Source organism: Dermacentor albipictus, chromosome 4, assembly GCF_038994185.2.
Source record: "Dermacentor albipictus isolate Rhodes 1998 colony chromosome 4, USDA_Dalb.pri_finalv2, whole genome shotgun sequence".
NCBI classification, from domain to species: Eukaryota; Metazoa; Arthropoda; class Arachnida; order Ixodida; family Ixodidae; genus Dermacentor; species Dermacentor albipictus.
Genome location: NC_091824.1, coordinates 3,594,483 through 3,613,204, shown reverse-complemented (window position 1 = coordinate 3,613,204; position 18,722 = coordinate 3,594,483). Strand labels below are relative to the sequence as shown.

General features: G+C 51.1%; 1 long non-coding RNA gene across 5 annotated transcripts; it reads left to right on the top strand.

Annotated features, from left to right (window-relative positions):
- The first annotated feature begins 9,736 nt into the window (after nucleotides 1-9,736).
- Nucleotides 9,737-18,351, top strand: LOC139059018 (uncharacterized). 5 transcript variants are annotated; one of them, XR_011513803.1, is made up of 4 exons: nucleotides 9,737-10,969; nucleotides 11,101-11,396; nucleotides 11,938-12,318; nucleotides 18,242-18,345. It is a non-coding gene; the product is annotated as an uncharacterized lncRNA (long non-coding RNA). The 5 variants fall into 5 exon arrangements; XR_011513802.1 differs by lacking the exon at nucleotides 11,938-12,318 and having other exon boundaries at nucleotides 18,242-18,351; XR_011513804.1 differs by lacking the exons at nucleotides 11,938-12,318; nucleotides 18,242-18,345 and adding an exon at nucleotides 16,883-18,221.
- The last annotated feature ends 371 nt before the right edge of the window (nucleotides 18,352-18,722 follow it).

Here is an 18,722-nt window from a genome sequence, read left to right as displayed (position 1 = left end):
TTTCGTTTCTGTACTATCAAGTTCAAGTACACATGTACTTTATCACTGTACAAGTAGAATGGCTTCAAGGCTTTTCCTGGGCATTCAACAGTCACTATTTATTCCTATAAACCTTCCTGCATGTGAAGGCAAAAGAAACTTATTAATTCATGCTGGAAGTATAAAAAGACAGGTATTTGCACAGAAAATGTTTATTTTGAGCACGGAGGTTCTTGCTGATGTAGATATGGTGCTGGCTCCCTCCTTGCCCAAAGCATGTGCTTGCTGTACACAGCACCAGATGATGGCTTCCTAAGTCAAAAGTTCAAAGTGAAATAAGAGGCATTTTGTTTTAGCCCCGGAAAGAAAAAGCAGGATTGAGACATTAACATGTATAAAAAATACTTGCCTAAAGAAAAATTAATACACAAGCAAATTCACTAAAGAGGTTCACTTTCAAGAGCGAAAGTATGGTTACGATCAAAATTACAAGAAGCTTCACTGCTCATTGAGGTTTCGGTTCAGTAGTTGTTGAGCCACGAGGGTTAGCATGCTACATCTTGCATATTATGTTTTGTAGAACAATATTGCACTTTGAACAATGTAGTGCCTATTTAAATGAACTGACAAGGAACGCTGAAACTCCAGGCTAGTTTGGTCTGCACAAGATATGATACAGACACTGTACTGCATTCATTTAGTGTTTTTGTCACTGATCTCGTGCACAAAGGTCATTCACACCTATCCTACATGAAATGCAGTTACTTCTTTGAAGCTTCATCTAGTCCTTGAATTTGCTGCATGCTTATGTCTAAGGAAGTTCGTTTGGTTCCTGTTAATGTAGTACATCTAAGCAACTGTTATCAAATGCCCATAGTGTTCCCTTGCATGTACAAAACATTTATGGCCCTTTCAATGCACAATACTCATTACATTTGACACTTGGTACTCGTGCAAGGCGCCATTTAGTATTATATGCTTGTCCACATCTGATAATACTTTCATAGCTGGGTCATTCCCATGCCAAATGCCTTGGTTATTACTGTGACCATCTCACACTTTTCCTTTAGAATCTTCTTGTCCACTTTTAAGGAAGCACCCCACGACACAATGTCTCCATCCTAGTGGTGCCATGGAGTTAACTTATGTGCTAGTTGTAGCAGATGACGTCAACTGAAGGCCACTGAAGATAAAACTCTCTGCGACAATTCCTTTTACACAAAAAATGCAAACAATACAGAATAGTCAAAATGTAGTTATCTGGCAAGACTGGCTGCATCCATCATCTTTGTTTGGCGCAATTTTGAGGTGGCTCCATGTTACAAGACGCTTGGCGATTATTGCCATGTGACTGTTTGGGACTCTATAAAACACAAAAATGCCTTACTCCGGCCTTTCTCTTTGTGCAGCGGCCAAGGTTATTATTCGTCCAATCGCACCGTGTCCTGTTCGTGTGTCCATAGACTAAATTCTTCACCACATTGTTTTTGCGGTATTTCGTGAGTGACCCATGAACTAATCTTGGGGTGGGACTTCTTATCTTTGGCGTTTGCTTCTATCTCTTGTCGTCAGCGCCTCACACAACTGGATGATGCCACTGGCAATTCTCTTCCTAACCACGAAGAATGCATTCGTCTCGTCACCTCTTCCGATTACGTTCTTTGGCCACCTAGAGAAAAGATTATAGGTGTCAACTCCTGTAACATTGTGGATGGCGGCGTATTCATTCTACCCTATGACCATACCCTATCTCGAGCAATTCTGATTACCCCTGGCCTTATTCGCTTCTCTGAGGGGTCTGCATTGCTTACTGCAATAAACCAAATCGAACCCCAACTGTTGCCTCGTGGATCAACTGTCACTTGAGCTGTTGACACTCATGTCGTTGCAATTGTCACGAAGACAGCTCAGTGTGTTCTTGCGTCTGTTACCGTGCGCTGAACAAAATCGTGCGCAAAGATGTTCACCCCGTGTCACGGATGGATGATGCACTAGATTCACTCCACGGTGCTGAGTATTTTTCCAGCCTTGACTTTAGACCAGGCTACTGGCAAATACCGATGTCCAAATCCGACAAAGCAAAAACGACATTTGCTACCCCTGATGGGCTCTACGAGTTCAGTGCGATGCCTTTTGGACTCTGCAATGTGCCTGCCACATTCGAACGCATGATCGATAAGTCTTGTGTGGCTTGAAATGGAAAACCTGTCTGTGCTATCTCGACGACATTGTGTTTTCAACCATGTTCTCACAACATTTGCAACATCTTGATGAAGTCCTTGCCTGTCTTGCAAATGCTGGTTTGCAGCTCGACACACGCACACGCGCGTGCGCACACACACACACACACACACACAAACACACACACACACACACACACACACACACACACAAATGCAGTTTGGCCAGCAAGGCCATCAAAGTTCTGGGGCACATAGTCTGCAAAGAAGGTATTCGTCCGGACCCCGAGAAGCTTACTGCCATCCTCGAATTTTGTGTCCACTGCATCAAAAAGACATGCACAGTTTTCTTGGACTTGCTTCTTCCGGCACTTCATATGCAACTTCGCTACACTTACGTCCCCGCTCCATCAACTCCTCCCCAGTAATGCACCCTTTGTTTCGTGCGACGAATGTGAACATGCTTTCCTGCTTTTGCAACATGCCCTGACGTCAGACCCAGTACTGCGCCACTTTGATCCAACCGCGCCCACCATCTTTCACACCGACGCTAGCAGTCAGTCTCGGTGCCATTCTACTACAATGCGACAACACATTCCGCGAATGAGTAATTGCTTAGGCTAGTCGTGCACTAACCAGTGCAGAAAATTACTACACCATAACCAAGCAGGAGTGCTTTGCTGTTGGGCCGTGCTAAAATTTCACCCATGTCTTCATGGCCGCCATTTCACAGTTGTTACCGACCATAACACACTGTGCTGGCTTTCATCGCTAAAGAATTTATCAGGTCACCTGGGTTGCTGTGTGCTTCACCTACAGGAGTACGATTTCAATGTCACCTACAGGGCTGCAAAGAAGCATCAAGACACCAATGCTCTCTCTTGCTACCCTCTGCCGAATCATGACGATTCACCATAACCTCTCCGCGATTGTGTACGTCCTGAGTCCTCTTCATCGGCTTTACCCATTGTAGCCCTCGAATGGCTAAGACACAACAGCCCACCTGTCCTTGTGTCCCACTAACGCATCGACCCATACTGCTGAACTATTCTCCAACGCATGGAAGATTCTTCGTCACCTCTAAACGCCTGACTTCGTCGACAACTTAATCAATTCAAGCTGCACAATGGGGTTTTACATTGCAACATTTATCACATCGATGGCAACAAATGGGTCCCGGTCATACCATGTTCTCTGCAATGTGAAGTGCTTGAAGCCTTTCACGATCATGCGACGACTGGTCCTCTAGGCTACCACAAGACTTACAACAGAATATGAAGTTGCTGCTCCTGGCCTGGCCCATCTTCAGCCGTTGCGAAGTATGTTGCACCCTGCGTTCATTGTCAAAGCAAACCCAACAGCTCCTTCTGGCTCTTTACAACCTCTGCCTTGTCCCGCTTCGCCTTTTGAAGTAGTTGGAATAGACTTGTACGGTCCTCTTCCCATGACCTCACATGGAAATCGTTGGATTGCAACGGCCATAGACCATCCAACACGCTATGCGGAGACAGCATCTCTACCATCCTGGACTGCTGCTGAAGTCGCCGATTTCTTTCTACACAACATTATCTTACACCGCAGCGCTCCGCGCGTTCTCCTCAGTGACCGCAGCAGTCTTCCTCTCTTCTATCCTTACCGAAGTTCTGTGCGCCTCTAACACAATTCGCAAGACGACTTCCAGTTACCATCCGCAGACCAACAGCTTGATGATTGCGATGTACAGTCACGTGCAATATGAATTGCAACACCGGTGCCCGTGGTCGAAGGGGTTCCAAGGCTGTACGGCTGTGCAGACACATGGTAAGTTCCAGACCGAAACACAGCTTCAATTAGTGGTGTCTATTAAACTACTATTTCGAATGTCAGAGCTGCTGCGCAGCCGTGGAGCCCCTTCAACAACGAACAAGAGTGTTGCAAGTCATATTGCATGCGACTGTACATCTACCCTGGCCACACGAATGGGGATGCAATCCTGTCGTTCATGACATTCGCCTATAACATGGCTACGCAACGTACCACTGGATTTTAACATTTTTTCTTCATCTATGGCTGTTCACCAAGTTTCATTCTTGATGTATCATTCCTTTCGACTCCTGTACCCCCTTCAGTTCCTTTCTTGGAACAGTTTGTGTCTCGCCTCGCAGAGTGCAGACGCCTCGCCCCGCTTAACACCGACGTCTCCCAGGACGCTCGCAAGTTTCATTACGACTCGACCCACTGTGCTGTAACTTTTTCTCCTGGTGACAAAGTTCTTTGGACTCCTGTGTGTGTTCCTGGCTTATGCAAAAAATTTTGCAACACTTCTTGCTTATGCAACACTTCTTGAATGCCCACACCACCGTATCGTCGGGCAGCGTGCACAACCTGCGACACCCATGTGGTCACAGTGACGAGAGGCGGCCTGCGCAGCTGGCCGGTTGGGGTCATCAGGTTGTCGCCGGCCATCCACTGATTATATTGTTCACGGACACGGTCTTTAACAGGCTTGTTGAGCACCACGTCCAGTGGCTGAAGTGTTGACGTCATGCCTCCCGGAATGACGGCGAGTTCCGTCCTCCCGTCGCGGAGTGCCAGCTTCAATCCTGCGGTCAAGTGCCCGCGAAAGGCATCCAAGACGAGCATGCTCGGACACCGCAAGAGTGCCCCTGGTTGCCGATTCCAGACGGTCTTAATCCAATTGAGCACGAGGGCCTCGTCCATATAGCCCTTTTCATTCACGCGAACAACATCCCGTGGGAAAGCCTCTTTCGGCAGCGTCTTCCTCTTGAATATTATGTATGGGGGCAGCTTTCTGCCATCTGCAGTACACGCGAGCATCACCGTGAATGCTCGTTCCCCGTAGAAAGAAGCTCGACTTCTTTTGTGCCGCGTTCGCACACTGTGGTGAGCGACGGCATGTCGAACCACACCGGCCTTTCATCAGCGTTGCCGATCTGTACCAACATGTAGCCATGCTGCTGCCGGAGACGGATAACATAGCGCTGGAATTCGACCAGCTTGTCCTCGTATGCCTCTGGCTGCTTCTGCCAGATTGATTTGCGCTGTCGAAGTGCAAATCCTTTGCGTTGCATGAAGCGACGAACCCAATAAATGGAGCCCTTGAATTGTTCCTTGGGCAGTCCGGATTCTCGGGCGATCTCAATAGCTTTGATGCAGATGAGTTATGCTGTGACTGGCAAAGATCTGGCACGATGCTCGCGGACAAAATCCGCCACCCTGTCTTTGAGCTCCGGGTGCACTGCGCCATAGAATAAAGAACTTCGTCAGAATAAAGAACCGCGCAGCGCCCGCGAGTTGGGCCGCGTCGGTCACCAAGGGGGCGATAACAATGTGGATGCCGAAAGGTCTGCGCTCCTACATGCTGCCAGACGACTATTCATGCTGTGCCAAGGGCCGGTATGTAAGTCAAGGGGTGAACTTTTAGTAATATTTTTGGGAAAAAACCTCAACCTATATTCCGCACTATACGGTACTCGCACTGCTGGAGACATATGCCGTGGTCGAGAACCTACGGCTTCCCGACTACTCGGGTGCCACCACCTGTGCCACACGCAGTTGCACTGCGGCACCCTGCCTAGATGGAGTCCATAAGCCAGGAAAGCCACGCACGGCAATCTATGTCCGCAGCACCCTGGCGCGTGCTGTTCTACCTGTTGCTGACATCGCCGGTGGCCCCTTGGAGTCATGCGCCGTTGTGGTACGCCTGGGCAGCCAGGACACGGCTGTGGCGAGCATCTGCATCCGTCCAGGAAAGCCGTGGGATCCCTCCAGCCTCATCCAGCTGGCTGTTCGCCTTGGTGGGCATGCAGTCCTGTGCAGTGACTTCAACGCACACCACACGGATTGGGGAAGCCGCAGCTGCACCCGCTGAGGCAAAGGCCTCACAGATGCCATCAGCTGAGCTGGCCTGCTGACCTTGGAACACCAGGGAGCCCACCTACGTCTACCGCAGAGCTCGCACGGCCATTGACCTCTCCCTCAACACTGAGCAGTGCTCCTACTCCTGGGCCGCAACTTCGGACAAATGGGGGTCTGACCACTTCCCTATTGTGATCAGCCCCAGGTCTGGGAGAAGGCCTAGGTCAAGAACTTACGTCACAGACTGGTCCCTGTTCCGGAAGCACTGCAGCAAGTTGGACGATGGCCGTGACTTCCTGAGCGCCATCGTGGATTGTGCTCAGGCTGCCACCGTTCAGTGCTCTACCCAACCAGATACCCCCGCTCCGGACCTCCACCTGCTCAACATTCGTGCCTCCAGGCGCCGTATGGAGCGTGGAGCAATCCGGACGGGCAAGGCAGAGCATTGGACCGAGTACAGACGTGCAGATGCCCGCTGCAGACGCCAAGCCCGGCGCAGGAGGAGCCTCTGCTCTGCCATCGAGGGCAGGTCCAGGGGACCCCTGGCTTGGAGACTGCTCAAATCCCTCACCAGCAGGAGAGGAAGCCTACAACCTGTCCTCGCCGTGGCCATCACGCTGAGCATCAGCGAAGAGGCCCTTGCGGAGCTCCTCGCCAACCAGTTTGCGCTGGCTGTACCACACACTGCAGCCATCCTGAAGGTAGGGCAGCCTTCCGTCAGCCTGCCTAGCTGCCTGCACAACCACCACACAGGGTCTTCACTTCTGTAAATGGCCTGTCATCCAGTTTTGGGAGCCTGGCCTCACAGTTCATTGGCCCAGAAAGCAGTCCGAGCGCTTTTTCGCTGCCTGAGGGCAACAGACTTGAGTGCCCGACTATAGACATCCTACACTTAAGTTCTCTCTCTTCCTCTTTCACTCCCCATTCCCCTCCCCACGTGTAGGGTAGCAAACTGGACTCAGCCTGGTTAACCTCCCTGCCTTTCTGTCTTCCCTTCTCTCTCACCACCCAGGGTGGCCATCGAGCCAGGTTATGGCTATCTACCAGGACCCGCTGACGCTGCACGAGCTCCAAGCATCGCAGTGCACCAGGAGCCCAGTGCACCAGGAACCCAAATGCTTCGCTACCTGGCCGCCAGCGAGCAGCTGCACCTGCTTGACTGCTTAAACATCTGGCAGTCAGGGCAGGTGCCGGAGTCATGGCGCACAGCCTACGTGGCCCCCATCCTGAAGGCCGGCTGAAAAACGTGAGCTCCTATCGGCCAGTCTCACTCACCTCTGCTGCTTGCAAGCTGATGGAGGCCATTGCTTTCTGGCCGATGAGCAGATAGGCTTCCGGCGGAGCTGATGCAGTGCGGACTCCATCGTGGACGTGGTCTCCACGCTGGAAGAGGCCAAGGCCTGCGGTGACGCCGTGCTCCTGGTGCTTATCGGCATGAAGGGGGCCTTTGACGGCCTGCCCTATCCAGTCGTTCAGCAGGCCCTGGACCTATTTGGTAGAGGGCGTCCCACAAGGATCAGTGGTGAGCCCTTTCCTGTTCAACCTGGCCCGACTGCCTGCTGTCCTGCAGACTGACCCCCACAACCACGTGAATACCTCCATCAACGCGGACCACATCGCCCTATGTGTGCGAAATCCACCACACAGCCACAGCAGTGCGCGCTCGGCTCTGCAAAGAGCCCTCGACACCGCCGCTGCTTACCTGAGCTGCATTGGCCTTGCCATCTCGGCAAGGAAGACGGAGGCCATGCTGCTCCACCCAAGAGCAACCGCCCGCTGCACAGCTGCAACTGGAAGGCGACCTTGAAGCCCGGCAGTGACGTACCCGGGGCTACACATTCATCACCGGCTGACCTGGCTGCCTGCTGTCAAGACCCTGCATGTCCAGGTCCTCCGGGTCCACAAGGCAGTCTCCCAGCTTGTTGCCCGAGGACAGAGCTGCACCACTAGGTGGGCTCTGCGGCTGTACCATGCAGTAGCCACCTCACGCCTGCGGTACGTCGTCCCACTCGTGGCACTACCACGTGCCCGTCTCAAGAAGCTGGAGCTGCAGCATAGGGCCGAGATTAGGTTCTGCCTGGGCGCTCCCTGCAGCTCTGAAATCGCTGCAACCTTGGCCGAGGCAGGAGCATGGTCCCCATCACTCCTGTCACAGCCCACATTCTACAATCAGCCACAGCTGTGCACATCGCTGAATGACACTGCGTTCAGGGATATCGGTCACATACCGACCGCACACACAACCCCCATCACATCTGCACTGAGCATTACGCTGCGGAGAAAGCTTATCAGTGAATGGCTACTGACAGCGCAGCGAAATTTTGGTTCTAAAGCAATTTTTCGCGACCGTGCAATGAGGCCGCAATGCGAGACCGCAACGAGGCCGCAATTTGGTGACTTTATTCACTACCGCCCTTAGCCGGCGGATCTGAACCATGCATCAGGAATGTTCATTTCCATTGGGGAACAATAGAAACTCTTATTTAGGCTAAACAAGCGCGCGTACGTACGTACTTACATGCCGCACTCGGGACATCTGCCATTCAAATATTCTGCCATGTAATAATAATAATATTTGGGGTTTTACGTGCCAAAACCACTTTCTGATTATGAGGCACGCCGTAGTGGAGGACTCCGGAAATTTTGACCACCTGGGGTTCTTTAACGTGCACCTAAATCTAAGCACACGGGTGTTTTCGCATTTCGCCCCCATCGAAATGCGGCCGCCGTGGCCGGGATTCGATCCCGCGACCTCGTGCTCAGCAGCCCAACACCATAGCCACTGAGCAACCACGGCGGGTATTCTGCCATGTAGCAGCACCGTAACCAAGTAATGTTACTGTTACGTGCTTCTGACAAAGACTCTAAATAACTCTGAAGGAGTGCAGTTCCGTGTAATATACGTTCTCTGCATTAGGACACTGTAGCACTGGCTGGCCGGTGTGGCGGTCCCTGCAATGCATCACAAAAGCTCGTGAGGAACCTGGCTATAAAGTATCATCACAGAACACCTATATATCGCATCATGCAGTTGAAAGATTAGCTACGCGTAGTAGATGCACATCAAACGCAAAGACGAAGTATACTTACGAGAAGCAAAAGCCCGAAAAATAAGCGATCCACCGCTTGGTGCACTCCGAGCCTGCCATATGCCATATTATGCCGCCAAAAAGGCGGAATGTGACATCACAGACGTGAAAAAACAAAAACCGGATGTGGCGTCCCGGACGTGACGTTTGGGTGAACCTAACGCTTGCGCTGCGTTCACCGGGTGAACGCAGCCACTTTCATATGGCTATGCAAATAACGCGTTCTCAAAGTAAAATCTTCATAAAATGTTTCCATTCACGCATATTACATCTTTACTCACCCACGATGCATGACCAAGCGAAGAAAAGCAAGAACAGACGGCCAACTGTTGCAAAGCGAGCGCGAACCTTGTCGTCTGTCCTCCAACTTTAGCGGCCCGCTGATACTTTTTACGTAACATGTAGTCGTACACACAATAACAAGTTCTCATAGTTAAACAAAACATGTTTTCGCGTAATAATAAAGCTCAAGTAGCTTTTCACGTGCTGTTCTAGTAGAAAATGAATCATTGTGACAGACGGAACGGCGAAAGTGTCTGCGTTCACCCGGTGAACGCAGCGCAAGCGTTAGGTTCACCCAAACGTCACGTCTGGGACGCCACATCCGGTCTTTGTTTTTTCACGTCCGTGATGTCACATTCGGCCTTTTTGGCGGCATAATATGGCATATGGCAGGCTCGGAGTGCACGAAGCGGTGGATCGCTTATTTTTCGGGCTTTTGCTTCTCGTAAGTATACTTCGTCTTTGCGTTTGATGTGCATCTACTACGCGTAGCTAATCTTTCGACTGCATGATGCCATATATAGGTGTTCTGTGATGATACTTTATAGCCAGGTTCCTCACGAGCTTTTGTGATGCATTGCAGGGACCGCCACACCGGCCAGCCAGTGCTACAGTGTCCTAATGCAGAGAACGTATATTACACGGAACTGCGCTCCTTCAGAGTTATTTAGAGTCTTTGTCAGAAGCACGTAACAGTAACATTACTTGGTTACGGTGCTGCTACATGGCAGAGTATTTGAATGGCAGATGTCCCGAGTGCGGCATGTAAGTACGTACGTACGCGCGCTTGTTTAGCCTAAATAAGAGTTTCTATTGTTCCCCAATGGAAATGCACATTCCTGATGCATGGTTCAGATCTGCCGGCTAAGGGCGGTAGTGAATAAAGTCACCAAATTGCGGCCTCGTTGCGGTCTCGCATTGCGGCCTCATTGCACGGTCGGGAAAAATTGCTTTAGAACCAAAATTTCGCTGCGCTGTCAGTAGCCATTCACTGATAAGCTTTCTCCGCAGCGTAATGCTCAGTGCAGATGTGATGGGGGTTGTGTGTGCGGTCGGTATGTGACCGATATTCCTGAACGCAGTGTCATTCAGCGATGTGCACAGCTGTGGCTGATTGTAGAATGTGGGCTGTGACAGGAGTGATGGGGACCATGCTCCTGCCTCGGCCAAGGTTGCAGCGATTTCAGAGCTGCAGGGAGCGCCCAGGCAGAACCTAATCTCGGCCCTATGCTGCAGCTCCAGCTTCTTGAGACGGGCACGTGGTAGTGCCACGAGTGGGAGGACGTACCGCAGGCGTGAGGTGGCTACTGCATGGTACAGCCGCAGAGCCCACCTAGTGGTGCAGCTCTGTCCTCGGGCAACAAGCTGGGAGACTGCCTTGTGGACCCGGAGGACCTGGACATGCAGGGTCTTGACAGCAGGCAGCCAGGTCAGCCGGTGATGAACGTGTAGCCCCGGGTACGTCACTGCCGGGCTTCAAGGTCGCCTTCCAGTTGCAGCTGTGCAGCGGGCGGTTGCTCTTGGGTGGAGCAGCATGGCCTCCGTCTTCCTTGCCGAGATGGCAAGGCCAATGCAGCTCAGGTAAGCAGCGGCGGTGTCGAGGGCTCTTTGCAGAGCCGAGCGCGCACTGCTGTGGCTGTGTGGTGGATTTCGCACACATAGGGCGATGTGGTCCGCGTTGATGGAGGTTTTCACGTGGTTGTGGGGGTCAGTCTGCAGGACAGCAGGCAGTCGGGCCAGGTTGAACAGGAAAGGGCTCACCACTGATCCTTGTGGGACGCCCTCTACCAAATAGGTCCAGGGCCTGCTGAACGACTAGATAGGGCAGGCCGTCAAAGGCCCCCTTCATGCCGATAAGCACCAGGAGCACGGAGTCACCGCAGGCCTTGGCCTCTTCCAGCGTGGAGACCACGTCCACGATGGAGTCCGCACTGCATCAGCTCCGCCGGAAGCCTATCTGCTCATCGGCCAGAAAGCAATGGCCTCCATCAGCTTGCAAGCAGCAGAGGTGAGTGAGACTGGCCGATAGGAGCTCACATTTTTCAGCCGGCCTTCAGGATGGGGGCCACGTAGGCTGTGCGCCATGACTCCGGCACCTGCCCTGACTGCCAGATGTTTAAGCAGTCAAGCAGGTGCAGCTGCTCGCTGGCGGCCAGGTTGCGAAGCATTTGGGTTCCTGGTGCACTGGGCTCCTGGTGCACTGCGATGCTTGGAGCTCGTGCAGCGTCAGCGGGTCCTGGTAGATAGCCATAACCTGGCTCGATGGCCACCCTGGGTGGTGAGAGAGAATGGAAGACGGAAAGGCAGGGAGGTTAACCAGGCTGAGTCCAGTTTGCTACCCTACACGTGGGGAGGGGAATGGGGAGTGAAAGAGGAAGAGAGAGAACTTAAGTGTAGGATGTCTATAGTCGGGCACTCAAGTCTGTTGCCCTCAGGCAGCGAAAAAGCGCTCGGACTGCTTTCTGGGCCAATGAACTGTGAGGCCAGGCTCCCAAGACTGGATGACAGGCCATTTACAGAAGTGAAGACCCTGTGTGGTGGTTGTGCAGGCAGCTAGGCAGGCTGACGGAAGGCTGCCCTACCTTCAGGATGGCTGCAGTGCGTGGTACAGCCAGCGCAAACTGGTTGGCGAGGAGCTCCGCAAGGGCCTCTTCGCTGATGCTCAGCGTGATGGCCACGGCGAGGACAGGTTGTAGGCTTCCTCTCCTGCTGGTGAGGGATTTGAGCAGTCTCCAAGCCAGGGGTCCCCTGGACCTGCCCTCGATCCTGGAGGCACGAATGTTGGGCAGGTGGAGGTCCGGAGCGGGGGTATCTGGTTGGGTAGAGCACTGAACGGTGGCAGCCTGAGCACAATCCACGATGGCACTCGGGAAGTCACGGCCATCGTCCAACTTGCTGCAGTGCTTCCGGAACAGGGACCAGTCTGTGACGTAAGTTCTTGACCTAGGCCTTCTCCCAGACCTGGGGCTGATCACAATAGGGAAGTGGTCAGACCCCCATTTGTCCGAAGTTGTGGCCCAGGAGTAGGAGCACTGCTCAGTGTTGAGGGAGAGGTCAATGGCCGTGCGAGCTCTGCGGTAGACGTAGGTGGGCTCCCTGGTGTTCCAAGGTCAGCAGGCCAGCTCAGCTGATGGCATCTGTGAGGCCTTTGCCTCAGCGGGTGCAGCTGCGGCTTCCCCAATCCGTGTGGTGTGCGTTGAAGTCACTGCACAGGACTGCATGCCCACCAAGGCGAACAGCCAGCTGGATGAGGCTGGAGGGATCCCACGGCTTTCCTGGACGGATGCAGATGCTCGCCACAGCCGTGTCCTGGCTGCCAAGGCGTACCACAACGGCGCATGACTCCAAGGGGCCACCGGCGATGTCAGCAACAGGTAGAACAGCACGCGCCAGGGTGCTGGGGACATAGATTGCCGTGCGTGTCTTTCCTGGCTTATGGACTCCATCTAGGCAGGGTGCCGCAGTGCAACTGCGTGTGGCACAGGTGGTGGCACCCGAGTAGTCGGGAAGCCGTAGGTTCTCGGCCACGGCATATGTCTCCAGCAGTGCGAGTACCGTATAGTGCGGAATATAGGTTGAGGTTTTTTCCCAAAAATATTACTAAAAGTTCACCCCTTGACTTACATACCGGCCCTTGGCACAGCATGAATAGTCGTCTGGCAGCATGTAGGAGCGCAGACCTTTCGGCATCCACATTGTTATCGCCCCCTTGGTGACCGACGCGGCCCAACTCGCGGGCGCTGCGCGGTTCTTTATTCTGACGAAGTTCTTTATTCTATGGCGCAGTGCACCCGGAGCTCAAAGACAGGGTGGCGGATTTTGTCCGCGAGCATCGTGCCAGATCTTTGCCAGTCACAGCATAACTCATCTGCATCAAAGCTATTGAGATCGCCCGAGAATCCGGACTGCCCAAGGAACAATTCAAGGGCTCCATTTATTGGGTTCGTCGCTTCATGCAACGCAAAGGATTTGCACTTCGACAGCGCAAATCAATCTGGCAGAAGCAGCCAGAGGCATACGAGGACAAGCTGGTCGAATTCCAGCGCTATGTTATCCGTCTCCGGCAGCAGCATGGCTACATGTTGGTACAGATCGGCAACGCTGATGAAATGCCGGTGTGGTTCGACATGCCGTCGCTCACCACAGTGGGCGAACTCGGCACAAAAGAAGTCGAGCTTCTTTCTACGGGGAACGAGCATTCACGGTGATGCTCGCGTGTACTGCAGATGGCAGAAAGCTGCCCCCATACATAATATTCAAGAGGAAGACGCTGCCGAAAGAGGCTTTCCCACGGGATGTCGTTCGCGTGAATGAAAAGGGCTATATGGACGAGGCCCTCATGCTCAATTGGATTAAGACCGTCTGGAATCGGCAACCAGGGGCACTCTTGCGGTGTCCGAGCATGCTCGTCTTGGATGCCTTTCGCGGGCACTTGACCGCAGGATTGAAGCTGGCACTCCGCGACGGGAGGACGGAACTCGCCGTCATTCCGGGAGGCATGACGTCAACACTTCAGCCACTGGACGTGGTGCTCAACAAGCCTGTTAAAGACCGTGTCCGTGAACAATATAATCAGTGGATGGCCGGCGACAACCTGATGACCCCAACCGGCCAGCTGCGCAGGCCGCCTCTCGTCACTGTGACCACATGGGTGTCGCAGGTTGTGCACGCTGCCCGACGATACGGTGGTGTGGGCATTCAAGAAGTGTTGCATAAGCAAGAAGTGTTGCAAAATTTTTTGCATAAGCCAGGAACGCACACAGGAGTCCAAAGAACTTTGTCACCAGGAGAAAAAGTTACAGCACAGTGGGTCGAGTCGTAACGAAACTTGCGAGCGTCCTGGGAGACGTCGGTGTTAAGCGGGGCGAGGCGTCTGCACTCTGCGAGGCGAGACACAAACTGTTCCAAGAAAGGAACTGATGGGGATACAGGAGTCGAAAGGAATGATACATCAAGAATGAAACTTGGTGAACAGCCATAGATGAAGAAAAAATGTTAAAATCCAGTAGTACGTTGCGTAGCCATGTTATAGGCGAATGTCATGAACGACAGGATTGCATCCCCGTTCGTGTGGCCAGGGTAGATGTACAGTCGCATGCAATATGACTTGCAACACTCTTGTTCGTTGTTGAAGGGGCTCCACGGCTGCGCAGCAGCTCTGACATTCGAAATAGCAGTTTAATAGACACCACTAATTGAAGCTGTGTTTCGGTCTGGAACTTACCATGTGTCTGCACAGCCGTACAGCCTTGGAACCCCTTCGACCACGGGCACTGGTGTTGCAATTCATATTGCACGTGACTGTACATCGCAATCAAGCTGTTGGTCTGCGGATGGTAACTGGAAGTCGTCTTGCGAATTGTGTTAGAGGCGCACAGAACTTCGGTAAGGATAGAAGAGAGGAAGACTGTTGTGGTCACTGAGGAGAACGCGCGGAGCGCTGCGGTGTAAGATAATGTTGTGTAGAAAGAAATCGGCGACTTCAGCAGCAGTCCAGGATGGTAGAGATGCTGTCTCCGCATAGCGTGTTGGATGGTCTACGGCCGTTGCATTCCAACGATTTCCATGTGAGGTCATGGGAAGAGGACCGTACAAGTCTATTCCAACTACTTCAAAAGGCGAAGCGGGACAAGGCAGAGGTTGTAAAGAGCCAGAAGGAGCTGTTGGGTTTGCTTTGACAATGAACGCAGGGTGCAACATACTTCGCAACGGCTGAAGATGGGCCAGGCCAGGAGCAGCAACTTCATATTCTGTTGTAAGTCTTGTGGTAGCCTAGAGGACCAGTCGTCGCATGATCGTGAAAGGCTTCAAGCACTTCACATTGCAGAGAACATGGTATGACCGGGACCCATTTGTTGCCATCGATGTGATAAATGTTGCAATGTAAAACCCCATTGTGCAGCTTGAATTGATTAAGTTGTCGACGAAGTCAGGCGTTTAGAGGTGACGAAGAATCTTCCATGCGTTGGAGAATAGTTCAGCAGTATGGGTCGATGCGTTAGTGGGACACAAGGACAGATGGGCTGTTGTGTCTTAGCCATTCGACGGCTACAATGGGTAAAGCCGATGAAGAGGACTCAGGACGTACACAATCACGGAAAGGTTATGGTGAATCGTCATGATTCGGCAGAGGGTAGCAAGAGAGAGCATTGGTGTCTTGATGCTTCTTTGCAACCCTGTACGTGACATTGAAATCGTACTCCTGTAGGTGAAGCACACAGCAACCCAGGTGACCTGATAAATTCTTTAGCGATGAAAGCCAGCACAGTGTGTTATGGACGGTAACGACTGTGAAATGGCGGCCATGAAGACATGGGTGAAATTTTTGCACGGCCCAACAGCAAAGCACTCCTGCTTGGTTATGGTGTAGTAATTTTCTGCACTGGTTAGTGCACGACTAGCCTAAGCAATTACTCGTTCGCGGAATGTGTTGTCGCATTGTAGTAGAATGGCACCGAGACTGACTGCTAGCGTCGGTGTGAAAGATGGTGGGCGCGGTTGGATCAAAGTGGCGCAGTACTGGGTCTGACGTCATGGCATATTGCAAAAGCAGGAAAGCATGTTCACATTCGTCGCACGAAACAAAGGGTGCATTACTGGGGAGGAGTTGATGGAGCGGGGACGTAAGTGTAGCGAAGTTGCATATGAAGTGCCGGAAGAAGCAAGTCCAAGAAAACTGTGCATGTCTTTTTGACGTAGTGGACACAAAATTCGAGGATGGCAGTAAGCTTCTCGGGGTCCGGACGAATACCTTCTTTGCAGACTATGTGCCCCAGAACTTTGATGGCCTTGCTGGCCAAACTGCATTTGTGTGTGTGTGTGTGTGCGCGCACACGCGCGTGTGCGTGTGTTGAGCTGCAAATCAGCATTTGCAAGACAGGCAAGGACTTCATCAAGATGTTGCAAATGTTGTGAGAACATGGTTGAAAACACAATGTCGTCGAGATAGCACAGACAGGTTTTCCATTTCAAGCCACACAAGACTTATCGATCATGCGTTCGAATGTGGCAGGCACATTGCAGAGTCCAAAAGGCATCGCACTGAACTCGTAGAGCCCAACAGGGGTAGCAAATGTCGTTTTTGCTTTGTCGGATTTGGACATCAGTATTTGCCAGTAGCCTGGTCTAAAGTCAAGGCTAGAAAAATACTCAGCACCGTGGAGTGAATCTAGTGCATCATCCATCCGTGACACGGGGTGAACATCTTTGCGCACGATTTTGTTCAGCGCACGGTAACAGACGCAAGAACACACTGAGCTGTCTTCGTGACAATTGCAACGACATGAGTGTCAACAGCTCAAGTGACAGTTGATCCACGAGGCAACAGTTGGGGTTCGATTTGGTTTATTGCAGTAAGCAATGCAGACCCCTCAGAGAAGCGAATAAGGCCAGGGGTAATCAGAATTGCTCGAGATAGGGTATGGTCATAGGGTAGAATGAATACACCGCCATCCACAATGTTACAGGAGTTGACACCTATAATCTTTTCTCTAGGTGGCCAAAGAACGTAATCGGAAGAGGTGACGAGACGAATGCATTCTTCGTGGTTAGGAAGAGAATTGCCAGTGGCATCATCCAGTTGTGTGAGGTGCTGACGACAAGAGATAGAAGCAAACGCCAAAGATAAGAAGTCCCACCCCAAGATGAGTTCATGGGTCACTTACGAAATACCGCAAAAACAATGTGGTGAAGAATTTAGTCTATGGACACACGAACAGGACACTGTGCGATTGGACGAATAATAACCTTGGCCGCTGCACAAAGAGAAAGGCCGGAGTAAGGCAATTCTTGTGTTTTATAGAGTCCGAAACAGTCACATGGCAATAATCGCCAAGCGTCTTGTAACATGGAGCCACCTCAGAATTGCGCCAAACAAAGATGATGGATGCAGCCAGTCTTGCAAGATAACTACATTTTGACTATTCTGTATTGTTTGCATTTTTTGTGCAAAAGGAATTGTCGCCGACAGTATTATCTTCAGTAGCCTTCGGTTGACGTCATCTGCTACAACTAGCACATAAGTTAACTCCATAGCACCACTAGGATGGAGACATTGTGTCGTGGGGTGCTTCCTTAAAAATGGACAAGAAGATTCTAAAGGAAAAGTGTGAGATGGTCACAGTAATAACCAAGGCATTTGGCATGGGAATGTCCCAGCTATGAAAGTATTATCAGATGTGGACAAGCATATAATACTAAATGGCGCCTTGCACGAGTCCCAAGTGTCAAATGTAATGAGTATTGTGCATTGAAAGGGCCAAAAATGTTTTGTACATGCAAGGGAACGCTATGGGCATTTGATAACAGTTGCTTAGATGTACTACATTAACAGGAACCAAACGAACTCCCTTAGACATAAGCATGCAGCAAATTCAAGGACTAGATGAAGCTTCAAAGAAGTAACTGCATTTCATGTAGGATAGGTGTGAATGACCTTTGTGCACGAGATCAGTGACAAAAACACTAAATGAATGCAGTACAGTGTCTGTATCATATCTTGTGCAGACCAAACTAGCCTGGAGTTTCAGCGTTCCTTGTCAGTTCATTTAAATAGGCACTACATTGTTCAAAGTGCAATATTGTTCTACAAAACATAATATGCAAGATGTAGCATGCTAACCCTCGTGGCTCAACAACTACTGAACCGAAACCTCAATGAGCAGTGAAGCTTCCTTGTAATTTTCATCGTAACCATACTTTCGCTCTTGAAAGTGAACCTCTTTAGTGAATTTGCTTGTGTATTAATTTTTCTTTAGGCAAGTATTTTTTATACATGTTAATGTCTCAATCCTGCTTTTTCTTTCCGGGGCTAAAACAAAATGCCTCTTATTTCACTTTGACCTTTTGACCTAGGAAGCCATCATCTGGTGCTGTGTACAGCAAGCACATGCTTCGGGCAAGGAGGGAGCCAGCACCATATCTACATCAGCAAGAACCTCGGTGCTCAAAATAAACATTTTCTGTGCAAATACCTGTCTTTTTATACTTCCAGCATGAATTAATAAGTTTCTTTTGCCTTCACATGCAGGAAGGTTTATAGGAATAAATAGTGACTGTTGAATTCCCAGGAAAAGCCTTGAAGCCATTCTACTTGTACAGTGATAAAGCACATGTGTACTTGAACTTGATAGTACAGAAACGAAAGGCAAAGTAACAGGCAAAATGCTCGGGGCAGCACTCGTATAAATGGTAGATGAACACAGCTAATTGTGCTGTCCAGTTTCATTCAGTTTGACCAAATGTTACAAGAATTGCCTTCAATATGAATCATTCAGTTTAGCCAGCTAAAGTCGAACTCGTACAAACTTTGGAATGTCTGCTGGGAATTTTAGCA